The sequence below is a fragment of the Cervus canadensis genome, chromosome 16, assembly GCF_019320065.1.
Source record: "Cervus canadensis isolate Bull #8, Minnesota chromosome 16, ASM1932006v1, whole genome shotgun sequence".
Classification (NCBI taxonomy): Eukaryota; Metazoa; Chordata; class Mammalia; order Artiodactyla; family Cervidae; genus Cervus; species Cervus canadensis.
This window is the reverse complement of record NC_057401.1, coordinates 35,920,358-35,945,337: the sequence shown is the minus strand read 5'-3', so window position 1 is coordinate 35,945,337 and position 24,980 is coordinate 35,920,358. Positions and strand designations below refer to the sequence as shown.

General features: G+C 40.4%; 1 long non-coding RNA gene across 2 annotated transcripts in view; it reads right to left on the bottom strand.

Annotated features, from left to right (window-relative positions):
* Nucleotides 1-14,590: 14,590 nt before the first annotated feature.
* The window catches only part of LOC122454214, a 47,945-nt gene continuing 37,555 nt past the window's right edge, over nt 14,591-24,980 (bottom strand). Inside the window, exons 3-4 of one of the 2 annotated variants that reach the window (XR_006273344.1) lie at nt 24,626-24,875; nt 14,591-14,835 (exon numbers count right to left, since the gene is read on the bottom strand). This is a non-coding gene — a long non-coding RNA (uncharacterized LOC122454214). Of the gene's footprint in view, nt 14,836-23,513; nt 23,978-24,625; nt 24,876-24,980 lie in introns of those variants that run through there. The other variant, XR_006273343.1, reaches the window with a different exon arrangement.

Below are 24,980 nucleotides of genomic sequence, written 5' to 3'. Positions count from 1 at the left end.
AAGCGAATGGTGGTTTCTCTTGTGTTCCAAAATGAGAGGCATGAAAAAGAACGGCCTCTTTGCTTCCTCTTCAAGCAAAAACTCAAGATCTCAAGCCCCAAACGAGGGCCCCCAGAGCAAAAAGATGAGGTCACAGCTGACCACATCAATGGACCTTATCCAAGAAAACTCTTTGAAGGTATCCCTTCTGGTGACTGAACAAATTGTCCCCGGAGGTTGAAGCAAACACAGATAAACACTCGGGAAAAGCCACTGCGCATGGCACAGGAATGATAAAATGCCTGCTGATTTCAGCTACTGACTGCAGCCTTCAGACTGTTTTTCTTAACTCATTGCTATGCTTACCTTAAACTTTAGAATCTTCAGGTACGAAGAGGCTGATATGTGTTTATGAGTTTGCTTAACATGAAAACAATACAGGGGCTTCCCTTGTGGTCCAGGAGTTAAGAATCTGCCTTGCAATGCAGGGGACTCTGGTACAATCCCTGGTCAGGTAACTAAGATCCCACACACTATGAGGCAACTAAGCCCTCGTACTGCAACTATCGGGCCTGTGCGCCACAATGAGGGAGCCCACGCACTGCAATGAAGATCCGTGTGCCAACACAGTCAAATAAATAAATATTTTTTTAAAAAGAAGGAAAGCAATATAAAAGCTTCCTTCCACTTCATAAGAACCCAGAAGTTGAAAATGTATATATAATCAGAGAGTTCAAGCTTCCCCTCCATCAGAATAATCTTCCCCAAAAGTGACTTTCCCCATCCAGTGCTCTGAAGCCTGCAGTGTCCCTCCCCATGGGATGTGTTGTTGTATTGTTGTTCTGTCACCAAGTCGTGTCCAACTCTTTGTGACCCCATGGACTGCAGCATGCCAGGCCTCCCTGCCCCTTACCATCACTCAGAGTTTGCCCAAGTTCATATCCATTGAATCAGTGATGCCATCCAACCATCTCATGGGATATCAATCATCACACATGGGATATAAATGCTTTATAAATAGCCTTGCTGACATGAGTCTGGTCTTGGACATAAGTGATCTGTTCACTGGAAGCCAGTTGTCACACTTTCACACCAACACACATCTCATTAATTTCCACATCTGTGCCTGAGCACAGACTATCTGTTCTGCTGGGTGGACCAGCTCATCTTGACTTCCACCTCAAGATGAAATTGAGTCCTGTCTTTTTCATGGAGCTCTCTTTTCCACAGTTGACAAACACTTGATTTCTAGTCAATTTTTCATAGACAACTTTATTGCAGAGAACTGGGAACCTCTAAGTCCCTAGTAACACAAAGGTCTTTATGCCTGTGACCTAACAAGCTGTAGAAAATGAGTTGCCAGAAAACTTGTCCAGACTCCTGGGTAAATTGCTTCTCACCTTTTTGGCTAAGATCAAGGTCAGATTCCTGGGTAAGGAGGAGGAAAGGAGGTTCACCCATATCTAGTCTTCTCACTCCTCCTAGGATCTGTGGACATAGAGATCACTGAAGAGTCTAGGGCTGCACAAAGGTCAGCAATCCAGCTCATTCTACCACTTCAAGAGGTGAGCTGCTCCCCTTGCCCATCTGCCCTGGCCTGCCTTTTAAAAGTTTTCATAGAGAGGGTGATAAGATGTTCACCTTTCAAGCTGCATTTCCTTCCATGAAGCATTCTAGTCTTAGTATCTTTTACACCAACTTAAATCCACCCCATACACATCTATACTTCCAAACTTCTACCCTTGTTCTTATTAGTACTTGGGACACGCTTGCCCTCATTTCCTACCTGGTCAATATCTCCTCAGCCCTTTCAAGGTTCAGCTCAAATTAACTCCTTTCTTCTCCTTCTCTTTACTGAACTCTTAGACAGTATTAACTACTCTTTCTTCCTTATTCCCAAAGTATAGTAGTCTTCACTGTATTTTAGAACTTAATGATTGTTTATATATATATATATATATATATGTCACTCTCAGCCCTGGAGGGAGAAGGACTATCTTATTTAATCTTTATATCCCTAGTCCTAACCTTGTGCCAAAGACATCTAGAAGTTTTGCTAATATGTGGGACTGAATGTGAACAGCCTAGAGGTCCTTGAAATGGACCCAGGTACACATCATCCCGTGTGGTAGAAGTCCAGCCCGGGGCAATATTCTGCTCCTCCTGATGCTTGCTTGGTAACCAACACCGCCCCACCCCCAACTCTCTCACATCAACATCATGTTTCTTCTTCTTATCCCAGCTCAACACTTTCTTCAAGTTATACTTACTCTGCAGGTCCCATTGTAGGCCCACTTTCTCTAGCTTTATTTTTTGGTACTCTCTCTGTTCAAGCCTAAGTACTTGCCTGCTACCTCTTAGCCCCAGTTTCCTCATCTGATATAGCCTCTTTGTAGCACTGTTGTATAGAGAAATATTAGATGTGTATGCAAAAAAAGTTTTATACTAAAATGTCAAAGAATGATGCAAATAAACTTTAATTGCATATTTCAAGGTAAAATATATTTTCTAATGAAAAATAGTTATGATACAAAAATAACTCACAAAATATGAATGTAAAAGAGTCATAAACATGTCTATGAGTGGCAAAATAGATCAAAAAAGAATAAAATTATAACAGTGGGAGTATGATAGAAAAAATACACTGGACTGAAAAATTATTGAATGTTATCAGTTGTCAGTATTATCAGTTTCCAGTAGTCATGTATGGATGTGAGCGTTGGACCATAAAGAAACCTGAGTGCTGAAGACTTGGTGCTTTTGAACTGTGGTGTTGGAGAATACTCTTGAGAGTCTCTTGGACTGCAAGGAGATCAAACCAGTCAGTCCTAAAAGAAATCAGTCCTGAATATTCGTTGGAAAGCCTGGTGCTGAAGCTGAAGCTCCAATACTTTGGCCACCTAATGTGAAGAACTGACTCATTGGAAAAGACCTTGATGCTGGGAAAGATTGAAGGCATGAAAAGAAGGGGACGACAGAGGATGAAATGGTTGGATGACATCACTAACTTGACGGGTATAAGTTTGAACAAGCTCCAGGAGTTGGTGATGGACGGGGAAGCCTGGTGTGCTGCAGTCCATGGGGTGACAAAGAGTCAGACATGACTGAGCAACTGAACTGAACTGATCAGTCATTTAAAAAAAAAAAAATTGTATTCCATGCCTACACATCTAAAATTATCTCTCCATAGACATCTCAAATCCAGTATGTTCAAAACTAACCTCAAGATAGATCTCTTACCTACTTACCTAACTTGCTTCTATTCTTATATTCCTTCTTTTGACCACTATCCATCACTCCTAAAGCTCCCAATCCTATTTCATTTTCCCATCATATTCAAACCCAACCCAAGTACTGTGGAGTCTAAGTCCTGAAATATCTCTTGTCTCTATCTCCTCTTATGCAAATTCATTGCCCCACTTTCAGGCCTTAGGATTTCTCACCTGTTCTGCTTCCATTGTGGCCCATTAGATCTTCTGTCTACAATTCATCCTCTATAACATTACTAGAGAGAACTTTCAAAGACATAAACTTTAACATGCCACTTAAAAATATTCTATGGCTTCTATAATTCAGACTGAATTCCTTATCATGTCATTCAAATTCTTTCATGATTTAGCCCCTGTTTATCTTTCAGTTCATTCTTCTGTGCTTCTTTAGGGATCTTCTAATATAGAAAACTTTCTCAGACCTTCTCAAGGTGACCTTTCACCCATATGCCCCATAACACTGTGTGTTCACCTTAATTAGAACATCTGTCTCAAACATGATTATTTCTAATTAAATATCCTCCCTGCCAAACTCTACACTCTTTGCTTGTCACCTAAAATTTTCACATAAAGAGATTAAATGGAATGCTTCCATTGCCTCCTCACCCAGGCAGGCAGCCCCTGAGTAAAATGGCAGAAATAGAAAGAAAGATAGGAATGAAGGTAGAAAGACAAGGTTAGTCCTGACATTGGAGAGAGAAGAGTCCAGGAGGCTGTAGCCTCTGTTGGTGAGTGAAGAAAGAAAAATACTGAATCCAGCACAAGCTTGACCATATGACCCCAGCAAGGATCAAGGAATTTAACCCTTGATATGAATCATTTTGAAAGAATACAGAGAACATTTCTCTCTATCAGGACTTCTAGAAAAGACAACTGACTACTGGACAAGCTTTTGCCTGAGAGATATGGATTAATTCCAAAGAACAAATGTTTCATTGTGAATTATGTCTTGACCACTTGCCAACAGGTGATTGCATTTAAAGAGCTATTGAGTTTTGTTTTGTTTGGTTTTTTTAAGTTCTTAAAATGTGCTCATCATTGAAATCTCCAAGGGCAGATAAAGACTTCAAAATCAACACACTGGCCCAAAAAGAGTAAAGACAGATCACAAAAACAATAACTTTGGTAAATTTAACCAGTTAAATTTAGTTCTCTGTGTTCCTTTCTCCACACAAACATCCTCAATATTTAACCAAACACAAGCTTATTCTATAAAAACCATAGAGCATTCTAAGATTCTACCTTCATTAGAAAGAAGATTTATATAAATGAAATGAAGAATTTAATCACTTAGTGAATGTGCTCTTAACCAAATTTTCAGCCTAAAAGCACCAATATTTATAGAGGACATAACATAGTTCTAGTGTTATTGTTGACTCTACTGCCTACAGTTTTAGATCTATCTCTTAGCTATTTTTGTGATTGATATGCCCCTCTTTACCAACATGGGATATAAAATAAGGATATATTTTTTAAATATTCAAATTAAGTAACTATTCCTCTTACTCCTCTGTTTTGAGAAAGTATTTCCTCTCTCTTCAAGGCTGTTTCACATCAAATGCCAAGGGAAAGAAAAAACCTGAAGAGTTTTACTCAGCCCAAGGGGTCAGTCCTGCTTTACCATCCTCATGATGGAAGAAAACTGGAAACTATGAGGAGTCGCTTCACTGACAGATGCTGGGACTTGCAGCAGTTGCTCTGAGGGAGTATCTGTGAGAAGTGGGTGGTTTGATAGTGAGATACAATGCTTCCTCATTTCTGTGAGAACCGCTATTTCTCATAGTATCTGTGTATGTGTGTGCACGCATGCTCAGTTGTATCTGACTCTTTGTGACCCCATGGACTGTAGCCTGCCAGGCTCTTCTGTCCATGGGATTCTCCAGGCAAGAATACTTGAGTGGATTGCCATTCCCTTCTCCAGGGAATCTTCCCAAACCCGGGATTGAACCTATGTTTCCTGGGTTTCCTGAATTGGCAGGCAGATTCTTTACCCCTGAGCCACCTGGGAAGCCCCTCTGCTGGCCATCAATCCATTGAAGAAGGGAACTTGGGTAACAGTCCATGTCTATTACACAGGTCTGGTAGGAGGTTCTCAAGGTAGAATATGGAAAAAAAGACATGTTAAGATCAGCAGTACTCACTACACAATATGACTAGTTACTTAACTTGTTCTAAATGATCAGATACACAGACAAGTTGTTCAGAGGTACACCCACAGTGCCAAGGAGACTGTGTCAGGAGGAACCAGCAGCCTTGGCCATAGGCTATGCTCCAGGCCAGCCCTTTTCTTGTCGTTGGTTCCCTTCTCTCATAGTGAAAGTTCCTAGCCTCTAGCTGACTCTCGGTCTAACCTCCTCAATTCATCAGAGATGGTCTGCTAATATCACCTGTAAAACAGAGGGTAGTTGAATCTCTATTCTAATCCTTCCAGAAGGTTCCTTATAGAAGTGAAGTGACTCAGTCATGTCCGACTCTTTGAGACCCCATGGACTACTGTAGCCTGCCAGGCTCCTCTATCCATTGCCAGGCTCCTCCATCCATTGGATTTTCCAGGGAAGAATATTGGAGTGGGTTACCATTCCCTTCTCCAGGGGATCTTCCCGATCCAGGGATTGTACTGGGGTCTCCTGCATTACAGGCAGACTCCTTAACATCTGAGCCACCAGGGAAGTTCTTGGATCTCTGCAAATTGCTCACTACTGCAACCCACACACACATTCTAACCAAAGGGACTCTTAGTCAGAGTCCCGATAGCAAAGAGGTAGCACAATGTTGTTTTTGAGGATAGTCAACAGTGCTCGCTTTGGCAGCACACATACTAAAATTGAGGATAGTCAACAAAGGGACCATTCAAAGTTGTGTGAACATGAAAATGCAATATCATGCTAATAACAAAGGCCTGAAGAACAAGGACACAGAGTAGATACCCAGAGAAGGTAGCCATGATGAAAGGGCTCCCTGACAAAATCTGATGCCTTCAGTAGAGAAACAGAGACACAACCAATCCTCAGTGACCCATTAAGAAAAAAACTGTAGGAATTAACACCCCAACCTCACTCTTCTCCTACCCTTCCACTTCCTTCTGGTTGTCTCCATTGACAAATGGAATAGGAAACTACAAGGCAAGAAATAACATGTCAACCTCCAGAGAACAGATGGAAGTGAGGAAAGAGAGATATCTTACCCAGAGAGCTGGGAGAGAAGGTCTTGTGTATCTGTGGTCTGCATAGTATGTTTCATGGACTGGTGCCAGTCTTTGAGATGTTTGTGGCTGAACCACCATAAGATAAGCACACAATTGGAGAATAAGCATTTAGAAGCCTTGATAGCACAATTTGATGCTATCACATGCTATTTGATGCCACACAATCAAGTATACAACCACATGTTCTGCTCATTAAATATCAAGTAGGCCGAAGAATTGATGCTTTTGAACTGTGGTGTTGGAGAAGGCTCTTGAGAGTCCCTTGGACTGCAAGGAGATCCAACCAGTCCATCCTAAAGGAGATCAGTCCTGGGTGTTCACTGGAAGGACTGATGCTGAAGCTGAAACTCCAATACTTTGGCCACCTCATGCGAAGAGTTGACTCATTGGAAAAGACCCTGATGCTGGGAGGAATTGGGGGCAGGAGGAGAAGGGGATGACAGAGGATGAGATGGTTGGATGGCATCACTGACTCAATGGACATGAGTTTGAGTAAACTCCGAGAGTTGGTGATGGACAGGGAGGCCTGGCGTGCTGTGATTCATGGGGTCGCAAAGAGTCAGACACTACTGAGCGACTGAACTGAACTGAGGGCAACTCAGGAGTTGTTGACTCAGGAGGTGGATTGTATATGGAATAAGCTACATTCTAGTGATACACCAAAAGGCTCTGCTTAAAAACAGTAACCTAAATATTTATTTAAAAATTTTATGAAACAGATCACCAGCCCAGGTGGGATGCACGAGACAAGTGCTCCGGCCTGGTGCACTGGGAAGACCCAGAGGAATCGGGTGGAGAGGGAGGTGGGAGGGGGGATCGGGATTGGGAATACATGTAAATCCATGGCTGATTCATATCAATGTATGACAAACCCACTGGAAAAAAAAAATAATAATAATAATAAAATAAAAATAAATAAATAAATAAATAAATAAAAATAAAAATTTTAGGGACTCCCCCAGTGGTCCAGTGGTTAAGAGTCTGCCTTGCAATGCAGGTGATGTGGGTTCAATCCCTGGTCAGAGAAATAAGATTCCATATGCCTCAGGACAACTAAGACCACAAGTCACAACTGGAGAAAGTCTGTGTATTACAAAGAAAAATCTAGTGTGCCACAACCAAGATCTGACTCAGCTTAAATTAATTAATTAATTAAATTTTTAAAAATAAAATAAAAATTTTTAATTTATTTATTTTACTACTTTTTATTCTAGCAATTGTTTGTATATATATATTCATGAAATTTTTCCTTATTAGGTAAATTTTAAAATAATATTTGTATTATTATTTCCACACCTGATATTGACAAAGTAGCTTGTATTTTCTATAGATAACATTGCAAAAAAATATTTTAAAACAACCATTTGAAGGCTCTGGAGATCAATCTAAAACAGTAGAACTGGAAAATTTTTAAAAGAGAATTAAATTGGATAAAATTTGTGTTTATAGCTTTTTTGCCTGAATGTATTTCCTAGTCCACACAGGCAGAAATCAACTAGAACATAAGCAGAAAGTTCCAGTCTTATTGGTCTGAGGAATCAGAGTATGGAGTTTGAAAAAAGGGACACTGAATTTTAAAATGGGTCAATAGGAACAATCTAATATATTTTTTAAAAAGGCTGGTGGGGTGGAGGGAGGGGGAATACCCTGGCTATGTCTCGGTGCCTTCATTGCCAAGGGTCCAGTTTTGATCCTTAGTTGGAGAACTATGATCTCACAAGCCATGCAACATGGCCAAAAAAAAATAACAAAACTTCAAAGATAAATAAGACAGTGTCAACAAGACTAACATACTAGCCATCAGATCAGATCCCAGAAGAAAGAAAGATAAAGAAGAGGAAGAAAAACTACTTAAAATAATGGCCAAATGTTACCTAAATTTTATGAAAAACCATTTATAGATCCTAAAAGCTCAGCAAACCCCCAACTGGACAAACACAAAGAAAAGTACACTTAGGCACATTATAATGAAAAAGCTGAAAAGCAAAGATAAAAAGAAAATCTTAAGAGTGTTAAAAAAATAGAGACCAAAAATAAAAAAGAGACATACTACTAAAAAGAGAACAATGACATGGATGATGGTAGACTACTTACTGGAAACAATGGACATAATAAAATCAATTTTACATAAAAAGTAAAAGCCACTCAGTCATGTCCAACTCTTTGTAACCCCATGGACTATATGTATAGTCCATGGATTTCTCCCGGCAAGAATACTGGAGCGGGTAGTCTATCACTTTTCCAGTCGATCTTCCTGTCCCCGGAAGAGAACCAACGTTTCCTCCATTGCAGGTGGATTCCTTAGCAACTGAGCTATCAGGGGAAGCCCTGAGAAGTTCAATTTTATGTAAGTTCTATCAAAAAAGTGTATACTCATCCAATCACTGCAATAATCCAAGGAAGTGAAATAAAAGGCAAAAAAACTTGAAAAGAAGAAAAAGAAACTAAAACTGTGTCCAGTCACAGACATTATAAATGTTAAGTTGGAAATTCTTAGGAATCTAACAAAACTACAGGAGAACTAATAAGTGATTTCATCAAAAATTATAGGCTAAAAAATCAATTTTTATGAAATCTATAATGTAGCTTTTCTACACACAAGCAGTAAAAAATTGAAAATGAAATTTAAAGACAATTCAATTTACAACTGCATCCAAAAACATAAAATATTTAGGAATACATTTAGCAAAAGCATGCAATACATCTATACTCAAAACTGCAAAATATCCTGAGATAAAAATTAAAGACCCAAATAAATGGAGGAATATGCCATGCTCATCGATATGGAAAAATTAATATTTTTTAAAAGGTTAATTCTCCACGAATTGATCTATAACTTCAAAACAATCTGAGTTATAACTCCTACAAGTATTTTTATATACACTGATAAGCTAATTCTAAGTGTATATGGAAGATGAAAAGTAATTAGTACAACCAAAATAATCTCCACCACCACCCCACCCCCCCATTTTTTGTTTGTTTGCTTACTTTTTTGGTCTTACCTTGCAGGATTGAACCTGGTCCCTTGACAGTGAAAGGGCAGAATTCTAACCACTGGACTGCCAGGGAATTCCTCCAAAACAATCTTCAAAAAGAGGACAAATTTGGAAGTCTTACACCACCTCATTTCAAAACTTACTACAAAGCTACAATAATCAAGATAGTGTGACAATAGCATAAAGATAGACAAATATCAATGGAAGACAGTCCATAAACATACTTACATAATTAATTAATATTCAACATGAGCAACAGAGCAATGAAATGAGAACAAATGGAAAGTCTTTTCTATACGATACTGAAACAACTGTATGTGTGAAGGAAAAGTGACCCTTGACTCCTATCTCATCATTCACAAAAATTAATTTGTTACAGATCATGGATCTAGCAATAAACACTAAAACTGCAAACCTAGAAAGATCCATAAGAATATTTTCATGATCTGGGAATTCCCCAGTGGTCCAATGGCTAGGACCCCACACTTTCACTGTAGAGGTGGGGATTCAATCCCAAAATCCAGGTGGCATGGCCAAATAAATCAATCAATCATGTAAAACTAAATTAAGGTGGTTTACAAAATTCAGAAAGAAAAATATCAACCTTTGAGTGTGTATACTGCAGGGGGTACTTAAAGAGGCAAGAAGGAACTCACTGGAATAACAGAAATGCTCTTTATCTTGATAAGAGTGTGATACACAGGTATTGTCATTGTTGTTCAGTCACTCAGTTGTGTCTGAATGTTTATGACCCCAAGGACTGGAGTACACCAGGCCTCCCTGTCCTTCACCATCTCCAGGAGTTCACCCAATTGCATGTTCATTGAATCATTGATATACACAGGTATATCCATTTGAAAAATCCCATCACATTGTACACTTAAGATTCTATATTCACTGTATGTAGTTTTTACCTTAAAAAACTGTTAACATATATTAAACTCTAGTTAGTAAGTTTGCTTTTCACGGTGCTATGGTTGAGCAATTCTGAAGCTATTCTAAGTGTATTCTAAGCATGGGCAATTGAATAATTATGTATTATAGATATAGAGAGGAAAAGACTGGAATGTATCCTGTGGGACTTACTTGAATTGGAAGTATCAGCATAAGTTCATGGTTCTATGCACATATATACAGAGAGAGAGAAGTTTGTCTATGTACACATTTGTGTGTGTGCATGTGAGTGTGTGTTAGCACTACCAATAAGAGGGCCTCTAAGCAATGACACACAGGTAACAACAAGCACATCTCAGATACTGGTTTCTAAATACCATTCTTGACTAAAAAGCCAGAGCTTCTTGGAGAAAAGGCTGACTCCTGGCTTGGATCAGTAAAAGCACAAAATGATCCTATAATACCATGTGCTGAAAATTAAGGCACAACATAAATCACATCAAAGGGACAAGGCGTCAACTGGAAGAGTCCCCACTAATATCTAGGAAAATTGATAAAATCAATTGATGTTAAATATAGCAGGTCAAAATAACATGATGGCCAAGTAATTCTCACAAAATATGTCTCCACCTTTCAGGGGAGAGAGCTGGTGGAGCCCACCTTGTTCAACTGATCTATGTCAATATCACTCCATTGTGGCAAATTGACACCGTGTGCTTCCAGATGTGATGCACTGAGAAGGTCATGTCACCTTAACCTCGCCAAAAATGCATGGCCTGAAATTAATCACACCCAGACTGAGAAGAATTCTACAAAACAACTGACTTGTTCTCTTAAGAAATGTCAAGGGTAAGCAAGACAAGGTAAAACTGAAAAACGCTTTCAGCTTAAAAGATGCCAAAGAGACTTGACAACTACAGCTACACGTGATGACTGGATTAACATATTAGCAAGACAAACACAAAGAAAAAAATGGTAGACATAAGGGATATTATTGAGCCAAGAGATGAAATTTGAATATGAACTATGGGTTAGATAATTGTGCTAAGCTCATACTCAGTCATGTCTGCTTCTTTGTGTCTCCATGGACTGTAGCCTGCCAGGCTCCCCTGGCTATAGGATTTTTCAGGCAAGAATACTGAAGTGGGTGGTCATTTCCTCCTCCAGGGGACCGTCCCAACCCAGGGATCAAACCCACTGAGTCATTGAGGAAGCCACAATAGTGCTATAGTAGTGTTAAGTTTGGGTTTCTCTCATGGTTCAGTTGGTAAAGAATCCACCTGCAGTAGGAGACACGGGTTCAGTCCCTGGGTCAGGAAGATCCCCTGGAGAAGGGCACGGCAACCCACTCCAGTGTTCTTGCCTGGAAAATCCCATGGACTGATGAGCCTGGCAGGCTATAGCCTACAGGGTCACAAAAAGTCCAACATGTCTGAAAAGACTGAGCACACATGCTTGCAGTGTTAAGTTCCCTGAACTCAATATTCTTAATTTCAGAAAATTCACATGAAATGATTTAGTAGAAAAGGGACATGATGTCTTGAACTTTTACTGAAATAATTCAGAAAAAAAACATTTTGGACACGTAAACGCATTGATAATATGAGAAGAGAAAATGCTAAAGTAATTGGAACAAAAAGGAAACTGATGAAGGAACCCCTTGTAATAGGCTTACAACTTCCCTATAAGTCTAAAATTGCATCAAAATAAAAACTTAAGACAAAAAACTAAAATTACATAATATTTGGAAATCTTGATTAAATGACCAACAAAATTGTGTTATATTCTTGGAGAACTTATACATGGCTCTATTAAAAGTTATTTTCAAAAATAAAATTCTTTCTTAAACAGTTAAAATAATGTATCTAAGTATATTACAAAATTTTTTGAGCCCTTATAGTAGTTATCTAAATATTAAAAATATAAAGGTGAAATGACTATCCTTGGTACGTATTTGTTTGTTTAACCAATTTCTAAGCTTTATCTATCACACCGTGTCACCAATGTTTTTGTGAAGAATTTTTAAAATATGGAATTGTTATTTTCACTTTTCTTATAAAATTGCCTACAGTATTTGTCATAGTTAAATTTTATAATCAATAAATTTGAAATTCATGACAGCTTCATTGACCTCTTTCTTTCAACCATAGTATTTTTCTTTTTCTTTTTTTTTTTTTTTTTGGCCCATGGTGTGGCATGCAGGACCTCAGTTCCCCAACCAGGGATCAAACCTGTGCCCTTTGAACTGGGAGCATGAAGTCTTAACCACTGAACCTCAAAGGAAGTCCCTTGACCGTAGTATTTTTATTCAAGAAACTACACTCTCTACTGAGCAATCCACAGGCAGTTCTGGGCAAAGTCTGCCAAACTGAGTCTATTTTCAAATTTTAACTTTAAAACTGGGATCTGTAAATATTTTAACCCTAACATTTCCAGGCACTTTTTTAAAATCTCAGAATACTTTCCTCAACAAATATTTTTACAAGATAAAATTCTTATAAAAAAGATGTTCTTTTTATAATTCTTCTAAATATTTCATGTAATTTAGATTATGGAAATCATAGGTCTTCTCAATTTCAATGCATTCCAAATAGAATAAAAATTTATCAAATTGAAAATAAAATCTTCTCAAAAGATTTTTCCACATGTTGATCTATTTTACAGTTTCAGCATTTCTTAACTAATTTGTTCACTTCTCCCCTTGCTTTTGTAAGGATAAATATTAATATCTCCCTGTTTGCAAACTTTGTTTGTAATAATTGCAGTTTACTATAAACTTTAAAAGTTAAAGGCACATTTGTTTCCTTTATTGATTAATTATTTCCAAATAATTTTGAAAAAAATACAATGAAAATTTAGAGGATTTTTTTTCTCCATGGTCGACATATAAGTTGATTTTCTGAGCAATTCTTCAAAAAGTTCAAACATTTATAAAATTCAGTAATGCATGTCAAGGAGAAAGTACATACTGTCTGTCATACTGCAGGTTTTGTTTGCTTTTGTAAGGTCACTTCATCACACATACACACACAAAAATATTGTGATTCAGTTACTCTATGTACAAATTTAACCACTATCAGCTTCTACTTCAATTACTAAAACATTGAAATTTGGACGCAATTAAGTGTTGTGTGTGCACCAAACTCAATTCCAAGTACATTTCTGCTCCATAGAGAGAATGATTAGAGCGTAGTTTTTACAATGGTGTTCAGTTCAGTCGCTCAGTCGTGTCCAACTCTTTGTGACCCCATGAACCGCAGCACGCCAAGGTCTCCCTGTCCATCACCAACTCCCGGAGTCCACCCAATCCCATGTCCATCAAGTTGGTGATGCCATCCAGACATCTCATCCTCTGTCATCCCCTTCTCCTCCTGCCCCCAATCCCTCCCAGCACCCGGGTCTTTTCCAATGAGTCAGCTCTTCACATCAGGTGGCCAAAGTATTGGAGTTTCAGCTTCAACATCAGTCCTTCCAATGAATACCCAGGACTGATCTCCTTTAGGATGGACTGGTTGGATCTCCTTGAAGTTCAAGGGACTCTCAAGAGTCTTCTCCAACATCACAATTCAAAAGCAACAATTCTTCGGCACTCAGCTTTCTTTATAGTCCAACTCTCACACTCATACATGACCACTGGAAAAACCATAGCCTTGACTAGATGGACCTTTGTTAGCACAGTAATATCTCTGCTTTTTAATATGCTGTCTAGGTTGGTCATAGCTTTTCTTCCAAGGAGCAAGCATCTTTTAATTTCATGGCTGCAGTCACCATCTGCAGTGATTTTGGAGCCCCCCAAAGTAAAGTCTGCCAGTGTTTCCACTATTTCCCCATCTATTTGGGATGAAGTGATGGGACCGGATGCCATGATCTTAGTTTTCTGAATGTTGAGCTTTAAGCCAACTTTTTCACTCTCCTCCTTAACTTTCATCAAAAGGCTCTTCAGCTCCTCTTAGCTTTCTGCCATAAGGGTGGTGTCATCTGCATATCTGAGGTTATTGATATTTCTCCCAGCAATCTTGATTCCAGCTTGTGCTTCCTCTAGCCCAGCATTTCTCATGATGTACTCTGCATATAAGTTAAATAAGCAGGGTGACAATATACAGCCTTGACGTACTCCTTTTCCTATTTGGAATCAGTCTGTTGTTCCATGTCCAGTTCTAACTGTTGCTTCCTGACCTGCATACAGGTTACTTAAGAGGCAGGTCAGGTGGTCTGGTATTCCCATCTCTTTCAGAATTTTCCACAGTTTCTTGTGATCCACACAGTCAAAGGCTTTGGCATAGTCAATAAGGCAGAAATAGATGTTTTTCTGGAACTCTCTTGCTTTTTTGATGATCCAGGGGATGTTGACAATTTGATATGCTCTGCTAAAATTTATACTCATAGTATCACAGTAGCAACAAATAGTTTTATCTTCAATGTTGACTGTTTAACTGAATTTATCACAGTATTCACAATGAAGTTAGAAGTTTCAGCACTTTGATTTCATGAACTGTCAGATGGAAAAAGAATTGAATCATTAACCAAAATTAACTGATGTCCTCACTGAAGCATTTGATTATCCTGACATAAAACTGGAATTATTTAATTGTTCACCAAATTCTTACTGCTAATGGAACCAACATTTTAACATTGCTTTGTACGTGCACAAGAAATCTTGAAATTGAAAGTGATTGAAATTATTTTAGGAGGACAAAAATGTGACCTAAATGAAAAGTCACACTTCAGAGTGATGTGTAAACATACCTTTCCACAGCTGCACATATTTAATTGTTTGCTTTGGGCACAATCTTGTAAAATAACATCCAACACTGAAATAAGTGCTTTGCTTCTTTAGCAGATGTGTCTTGGCTTTTTATACGTTTAGCTACATCACTAAAACCCCTGATGTCAACCAACATTTTATACACATTTTATATTCATCATCAGTTTATAAAAGAACACTCAGGACTTTATTTTTCATTAAACATGCTCTTTCAGGCTTCTGGCTTGGTTTTGGGCTGTTGTTTCTTTTGTTTTTTAGCTTGTTGCTGCTGAAAGTACACATTGCAAAATGTTTAAATAGAGTTGCCACGTAACAAATGACAAAACCATTACAGCTAGAGAGTTCATGTTATTTTCCATATGTGTACCTGTCTCAGGACTGTTCAGCCTTTATATGCAGCACATAATTTGCATACATCTAATCTGTAATTTCCTGTGTTTCCCACTGATGGACAATCTCATGGCTTTGCGAACCTCCCCGGTTATGGCGCATAACCTGGGCCCAGCTGGCTGGTAGACCAAATGGCCAGCAGAGGCAGCCACTTGTCAAAGAGAAAAAGGAGTTAGCTCAAGTGTGGATGCTCTTCTTTTTAACATGCATGCTATTTCTGAAAAGGAGGGGTTAATTATATTGTATATGGAAACAGTGGAAAAAAGAGGTATGACTTATCATTAGTCCTCTTTCAGATTTGACCATATGTTTAAGTAAAACCTGCTCACTGCATGTGCATGTTTCACATGACTGGGTAGAAGCTAAAAGCACAAGGTAGAGGGCTGCTATTAGTTTTCTTTGCTGCTAAAAATTTTCCTCATTCATAAAATGGGAATAATAATAGGTCTACTTATGAAGTCACTGTAAGAAGTTAGAGTTAATATGTATAAATATGCCACGGTCAAAGGAACCATTTTATCAGAATTAGGTATTATTATTATAACTATTACTGCTTTCTAAAAAAAAAAAAAAACAACACTGTGATTCCTCATTGTTGAGATTTTTAGAAGCCAAAGTATTTCCAGACCCTTTGCTGTCATGTTCTATGACAAATGGCGCTTTATTCGCCAATTCCTTTATGGCTGTATCTCTGCAGATATTACTTCCATTGCTGCAACTGCAGCAATCAGCTTTCATGGACAGCTTTGTTACAATTTCTTGGCTCATAGGAAAAATTAAACTTTTTTAAAAAAGTAAACGTAAGCATATTCCACATAAACACTTAGTAAGCCATAGTTTCTCCACTTCAGATTCAAATAGCTAGTTTTATGAAGGTTCATTCAGAAATTTCCATCTCTCTCCCATTTTATTTAATCATGTTAGTTTCAGTCCATAGCTCTCTTTCCTTTGAGCTCTTTCTGATTATTCAAATTATTAGTTTTGAATTACCTGTCATTAACAATGAATTTGGGTTTCCCTGGTTGCTCAATGGTAAAGAATCTGCTTGCCAGTGCAGAAGACACGGGTTCAGTCCCTGGTCGGGGAAGATCCCACATGCCTCAAAGTTACTAAGCCCATGCACCCCACCTATTGAGCATGTGCTCTAGAACCTGAGAACCACAACTGCTGAAACCTGTGCACCCTTGAGCCCATGCTCAGCAACAAAAGAAGCCACAGCAATGAGAAGCCCATTCACCGCTACTAGAGAAAAGTCCACACAGCAACAAGGCCCCAGCACAGCGAACACATAAATAAATAAATATTTTTTTTAAAGAAGAATAAATTTGGATTCAGATAGTCCTAGGTTTAAATACCAGCTCTATGCTTTATTAACTGTGTGGACTTGGGTAATTTCAACCTATGTCTCACTTTTAATCTGTTGAACAGGATAATAAGAAATACTTTGCATCATAAAATATGGGATGGTGAAATGACATAAAAACTGGTATATCTCTCAATATCTTATTATAGAAATAAAATATAATTATAAATATCTCTATTAAAATAGCATGTAGTACATATTTCATTAATTATGTATTATAATAATAAAAACTATTATAGAAAACTATTCACCAAGATAACATTAGACATTTATTATTATAAAATTTAATAAACTATTATTATGAAAAACTGTTCCCCCAGGATAAGAATGATCTCTGTGATAGTCCAATAGAGACCTCCTTCCAGGCAGGTTTACGACTCTTTAACAAATTTAACAAATTCTACAAATTGACCTATTAACCAACTTTAAAACCCTAGCTGTAAGAACTGAGATTAATACTTCAAGACAATCAACACAAATCTGGGCGTCTTCTTAATGCTCAGATCATTTTTTTCTCATACATTGTTTTTCTGTACCTTACTCTCATTGTATTTGTCAGCTCTTTCATGTGTCTAAATCCATCTGTCCACACATTGTGTGGAAGTGTGCAAGTTTTGGTCAGAAAACAAATTTTCAATACAGCATCAAAAATAAGCATCAAGTACATCATCATACATATGTGAGATGTTCAGGAAGTAGTTGATAGGATGATCTTTCCGAGAGCAGTTAACGTTTATAGATAGAATATCTTCTAAACGCAGATGTTTAATATTAGTGAAAGCCAAAATAAAATAAAATAATGAAAACCAGTACTGAAGAGCTCTTACCATGTACCAGGCAGTCTTCTCAGTGCTTCACCACATAAACTCCCTCTAATCCTAGAACAATCTTATAGTTGATACTACTATTGCCCCATTTTACAGATGAAGAAACTGAGTCCCAGGAAGGTTAAGTTCTTGTCGCAGTGGCAGAGTCAGGTTACAAAACCAGAGAGTGTGGTACCACAGTCCACATTTTTCTGTCTGTTTTTTACAGTTTTTTTTTTTAAGTATAATTGCTTTACATTGTTGTGCTGTCTTCTGCTGTACAATGAAGTGAATCAGCTATGTATATATGTATAGGTATATCCCCTCCCTCTTGGACCTCCCACACACCCACCCCCATCTCACACCTCCAGGTCATCACAGAGAAACACACTTGCAGCTCCCTGTGCTATACGGCTGTTTCCCACTAGCTATCTATTTTACACACGATAGTGTCAATCCTAATCTCCCAAATCATCCCACTCTTCCCTCTCCCCTCTCATGTCCACATGTCCATTTTCTATTTCTGCCCTGCAAATAGGTTTATCCGTACCATTTTTCTATATTCCTCATATATAAGTTAATATAAATATTTGTTTTTCTCTTTCTGACTTCCTTCACTCTGTATGACAGACTGATGTCTCTACATGCATGTCTCTACAAACGACCCACACCAGGCAGGATGGGCACCACCAAAAAAAAATCTACAAACAAAAAATGCTGGAAAGGATGTGGAGAAAAGGGAACCCTCTGGCACTGTTGGTAGGAATGTAAATTGACGCAGGCAGTCACTATGGAGAAGAGTATGGAGGTTCCTTTAAAAACTAAAAATAGGACAATCATATGATCCAGCAATCCCACTCTGGGGCATATACCCTGAGAAGACCATATGTAAAATGACACATGCACCCCAATGTTCATATCAACACTATTTACAATAGCCAGGACATGGAAACAGCCTAATGCCCATCAACAGATGAGTGAATAGAGAAAATGTGGTACATATATACAACGGAATGTATATATACTACTCAGCCATAAAAAGAAACAAAATTGGGTCATTAGTATAGTTGGCATTTTGAACCTGTAGCTGTGCTGCCTGTCCGCCACCTTGCCAAGTGCCATCCACACCAGGCACGCACACCACCCTTGGGGGAAGGGACTGGGATGGAAATCCGCTGCGGTAGAGAGCATGCACAGGAAATATACTCAGCGAGGAGACATCCCAACATGTTGCAAATGCTTCACGCCTGTTGCTCTTCCTTTCAAAAAGGCCACCCGTTTTAGCTCTGCACACAGAACGGGCTTTCCACTCGCGGAGCCATAATACTCACTGCGATGCTCCGTTTCCCAGCGACCCTCTGGTCCTGGAGCCTCTCGAAGATACCCTAGAACATGGTCCCACATTTTTCCTCTCTGCACCCACTTTCTCCCTTTTCTGCGATGTTGTCAAGGCAACCTATACCCCTATACACTTCTCTCTCCCTCTCTGGGTGGACTTGGGGAGGTGGGGAGGATGCGCGGCGGGGCAGGTCTCACTAGATCCTGCGCATCTTATTTGAACAGAGTGCCTGACGCTCAGCGCACTTCTCACTCCTGCCCAGGCCGGACACAACCCAGCTGCCCGTTCCCTAGAGCCCGGGCAACCCCTGCCTGGCTTGTCTTTCCCTTGCCCTGTTTTTCTGAAAGGCTTTTCATCACAGCTTTTTGCTTTGTAATACGACAAGGGCTTCCCTTGTGGCTCAGCTGGTAAAGAATCTGCCTTCAATGTGGGAGGCCTGGGTTCCATCCCTGGGTTAGGAAGATCCCCGGGAGAAGGGAAAGGCTACCCGTTCCAGGATTCTGGCCTGGAGAATTCCATGGAATGTATAGTCCATGGGGTCACCAAGAGTCAGACACGACTGAGCAACTTTCACTTCACTCACAACAAGGAAGGGCATAGGTGGGCAGTGATGGCTTCTTCTTGTCCCGTCTCCGTGGTCCTAGGTGGCCGGCCCTTTTGAGCCGCCACACATCCCGCCCCCTGCTCCCCTCAGCGCCCCCTTCCCTGCTGCCACTTGGACCAGTCGGACTGCGATGTGATCAGCTGTCCTGCCCCCACCCACCTCCCCTTTGCTCCCCTTCCCTTTCCTCCCAGTGCTTTCGCCATCACGACCGCAGCATCGGCCCGGTTCCAGGAACGGGCTGCTGCACGATGCCCTCTGCCAGAGAATCACAGCTGCCTGTGGAATGCCAGAACCTTCCAGAAAAAACCGACTGGAGAACTCCACTCTTAAAGATCCCAGCTCAGGTCCTCTTTCTTCCAGAACCGTGGTCATGCTCTGGCATGTGCCAAATGTCTCCACACTCAGTACTTCATCTGTACTCCTTCAGGGAGAAATCCCTTCACATCTTTAGGGTAAGTTGAGACTCAGAAAGGTTAATAAGTGGAGGCAGGGAGAAAGGGCCACACTCCAACTCTGCAAGCATTGTCACCAGGTGGGCATTCCTGGAGCTATTGACCAATGCTCAGGGCTACCAGGCAACTCATCCTAGACCCTGGAGCTGAAATGGCCCCCTCCAGCCCCCAGTGCAGAGTTCTTTTCTCTAGACCTCCCAGGAGTTAAATCCCTCCATCCTCAGGTCTCCTACAGCACATGACAGACATCACTCCCATCTCCCACAACCCCTGATTCTAATCCACTGGGCCACCAGAGAAGCCCGTTGTACATCTTTATAGTCAGCATCATGTCATTCATCTTGAAAATTCTCAACATTTGCTTTATGGAGATACTTTAAGACAGACAAGGGTCTCACAGAGAGAGAGAGAGATTTTGTTAATACTTAGGATCGGGAAATTGGGGAAGTTCAGTTCAGTCACTCAGTCGTGTCCGACTCTTTGCCAAAACATGGACTGCAGCACGCCAGGCTTCCCTATCCATCACCAACTTCCAGAGCTTACGCAAACTCATGTCCATTGAGTTGGTGATGCCACAAGCCATCTCATCCTCTGTCATCCCCTTCTCCTCCCTCCTTCAATCTCTCCCAGCATCAGGGTCTTTTCCAATGAGGCAGTTCTTTGCATCAGCTGGCCAAAGTATTGGAGCAGCTTCAGCATCAGTCCTTCCAATGAATATTCAGAGTTGATTCCTTCAGGATTGATGGATTTGATCTCCTTGCAGTCCACAGGACTCTCAAGAGTCTTCTCCTACACCACAGTTCAAAAGCAATAATTCTTCAGCGCTCAGCTTTCTTTATAGTCCAACTCTCACATCCATACATGACTACAGGAAAAACCATAGCTTTGACTAAATGGACCTTTGTTGGTAAAGTAATGTCTCTGCTTTTTAATATGCTGTCTATGTTTGTCATAGCTTTTCTTCCAAGGAGCAAGCGTCTTTTAATTTCGTGGCTGCAGTCACCACCTGCAGTGATTTTGGAGCCCCAGAAAATAAAGTCTGCCACTGTTTCCATTGTTTCCCCATCTATTTGCCATGAAGTGATGGGACCTGATGCCATGATCTTAGTCTTTTGAATGTTGAGTTTTAAGCCAATTTTTTCACTCTCCTCTTTCACTTTCATCAAGAGGCTCTTTAGTTCTTCTTCACTGTCTGCCATAAGGGTGGTATCATCTGCATATCTGAGGTTATTGATATTTCTCCTGGCAATCTTGATTCCAGCTGTGCTTCATACAGCCTGGCATTTCACATGATGTACTCTGCACAGAAGTTAAATAAGCAGGGTGACAATATACAGCCTTGACGTACTCCTTTTCCTATTTGGAACCAGTCTGTTGTTCCATGTCCAGTTCTAACTGCTGCTTCTTGACCTGCACACAGATTTCTCAGGAGGCAGGTAAGGTGTTCTGGTACTCCAATTTCTTGAAGAATTTTCCACAGTTTCTTGTGGTCCACACAGACAAAGGCTTTGGCGTAGTCATTAAGGCAAAAGTAGATGTTTTTCTGGAACTCTCTTGCTTTTTCGATGATCCAGAGATGCTGGAAATCTGATCTCTGGTTCCTCTGCCTTTTCTAAATCCTTTTCTAAATGTTCAACATTTGGAAGTTCTCATTTCATGTATCATTGAAGCCTGGCTTGGAGAATTTTGAGCAATACTTTGCTAGCACAATTGCGGGGTAGTTTGAACACTCTGGCATTGCCCTTCTTTGGGATTGGAATGAAAACTGACCTTTTCCAGTCCTGTGACCACTGCCGAGTTTTCCAAATTTGCTGGCATGTTGAGTGCAGCACTTTCACAGCATCATCTTTTAGGATTTGAAATAGCTCAACTGGAAATCCATCACCTCCACTAGCTTTGTTCATAATGATGCTTCCTAAGGCCCACTTGTCTTCTCACTCTAGGATGTCTGGCTCTAGGTGAGTGATCACACCAGCATGGTTATCTGGGTCATGAAGATCTTTTTTGTATAGTTCTTCTGTGTATTCTTGCCACCTTTTCTTAATATCTTCTGCTTCTGTTAGGTCTGTACCATTTCTGTCCTTATCGTGCCCATCTTTGCATGAAATGTTCCCTTGGTATCTCTAATTTTCTTGAAGAGATCTCTAGTCTTTCCCATTCTATTGTTTTCCTCTATTTCTTTGCATTGATCGCTGAGGAAGGCTTTCTTATCTCCTTGCTCTTCTTTGGAACTCTGCATTTAGATGGGTTTATCTTCCCTTTTCTCCTTTCCTTTTGCTTCTCTTTTTTTCTCAGCTATTTGTAAGGCCTCCTCAAACAACAGAAGAATGGATGTTTTTGAACTGTGGTGTTGGAGAAGACTCTTGAGAGTCCCTTGGACTGCAAGGAGATCAAACCAGTCAATCCTAAAGGAAATCAGTCCTGAATATTCATTGGAGAGACTGATGCTGAAGTTGAAGCTCCAATACTCTGGCCACTTGATGTGAAGAACTGACTCAATGGAAAAGACCTTGATGCTGGGAAGGATTGAAGGCAGGAAGAGAAGGGGAAGACAGAGGATGAGATGGTTGGATGGTATCACCGACTTGATGGACATGAGTTTGAGCAAGCTCCAGGAACTGGTGATGGACAGTGATGGACAGGGAGACCTGGCGTGCTGCAGTCCACGGGGTGGCAGAGTCGGACACAACTTAAGTGACTGATCTGAACTGAACTGAAGGGGAAGCCCAAAGAAATTGAGCAACTTGCCCAAACTCATACACTCATTCATCCAGCTGGAAATAGACCTTCCCAGTTCAGTGAATCCAAACCCTTTGAAAATTGGAGGGAAAAAAGGAAGGAAGGAAAGAAGAAAGGAAGAAAGGAAAGAAAGAAGAAAGGGAGACAGAAATCTTCCAAAATGTCCTCCTTTCTCCTTCAGCCCACACTCCCCTGGAAGCCAGCGCAACACTGCCGTCTGCCGTCCTTTCTCATAGGCCTTGTAGAGGTGGTCATAGCAGGTTTTCAAGCATCTAGGCAGAACTGGATGAGGAAAATGCTCCCTCCACTGGTGCTCTCTTCCTTTCCTCAACCATTCCTTCCCCTTCCAGGAATTCACCTCTATGTGAAAGGTGGAGAAATTTTTACATTCAAGTACCTTTCATCACAAAGAGCAAAAATTTTACCCAATACAAACGTCCAAAATAGGGGAACAGTTAAGTAAATTATGATATACCTACAGAATGACAGCATATGCACTCATTGACAAATCATACTTTGATAATACAATGAATTCATGCATAACATGGAAAATACTCATATCAACTAACAGCTAATGAGGGTTTGGGGCATCTCAGTTGGCTTAGTAGTAGAGAATTCACTTGCCAATGCATGGGACACAGATTCAATCCCTGAGTCAGGAAGATCCCCTGGAGAAGGAAATAGCAACCCACTTCAAGAGAGAGGGGACATATATATATTTACAGCTGATTCATTGTTGTATAGTAGAAACCAACAAAATATTATTAAGCAATTATACGCCAATCAAAAATAAATTTGAAAAAACTTCTTTCAAAAAGAAATACCATCTAAGGTAGTTGTCCATGGTCAGTGGCAGTATGCATAGCTTTTGCTTCCTAAGTATGTTAAATATTTTTCAAGCATTCCACAGTGAAGAACTATTTTTCTTATTCTTTGGTTTATTTAAAGGCACAATAAAAGCTCTTGTAAAAAAAGTATTGCTCCCAAGGAAATGGCAGCTACATAACCAGAGTTTGCAAAGGAAGGAAAAAGAGGAGACTTCAGAAACAGTTCATGGAAAAGTGAGTGAGGCTGAGCCACCTTGCTGCCTACACCCCATTCCCATCTCTTCCAAGCCTCTTCCAAGCTCTAGTTCAGGTCCTGCTTTCACTCAGAAGAACTGTCCCAACTCAGGACCTGGAGGAGAGAGACAGGAGCTACTTGCCTCATAGTAATAACTAACCAAACTCCTACCTTGGCCATCATCTACAGAATTTTCCTCAGAAGGGAAGTCTCCTTAAGTCCCCTGCTCTGAGCTGTATCTCCCATTGGAAAGTAAAAACCGACCTCAGACTTCTTAACTCAGGGAAATCACCCAGTCCCTGTACTCGGCATTTCACATGATGAGGCTTCACTGGTGGCTCAGATGGGAAAGAATCTGCCTTCAGTACAAGAGACCCGGGTTTGATCCCTGGGTCGGGAAGATCCCCTGGAGAAAGAAATGGCAACCCACTCCAGTATGCTTGCCTGGAGAATCCCATGGACAGAGGAGCCTGGCCGGCTACAGTCTATGGGGTTGCAAAGAGTCAGACACAACTGAGTGACTAAGCATGCATGCACAAGGGATATTACGAAGGAGGCCAGGGAGGCTAGAGGTGGACCCAAGAGTCCTGTGCCCACTTCCTTCTCTGGGTCAGCTCCACCCAGTTTTCCCAGAATGCCCTGGGCTTTGAGGAATGGCAACAAAGGGGACTATCTGAAATGTACCTCGTTCAGCTTTCCCCAGTGTGACTTGGGCCACCACACTGTTCTTTCCGGAGCACTAGGACTGTGCTGCTCACTTACTTTTAGAACACACACTTCTGATGTCCACCGCCTGCAGGAACATGCGTGTGAACACACTTGCAGAACCAGCAAGTGCACTGGCAGAGCCACAACCACAAACGCCAGCGTACATCCCCAGGGCAGGGCGCCCCAGAGATAATCATAAAAGCCGGTACAAGAAGGAGAGCAGGCAGATAGGCAGGCATCTGAGAGTCCGCTTTCTTCTCCATCTCCTTTGATGTATCTTCTTCCTCAACCTGAATCCTGTTGACTAAAAAAAGATGCACAATGTGAGAGTCTCGAGTTAAGGTTTATTGGGGGCAAAATGAGGATGCAGCCAGGGAGACAGCTCCTCAGGGAGCTCTGAGAAACTACT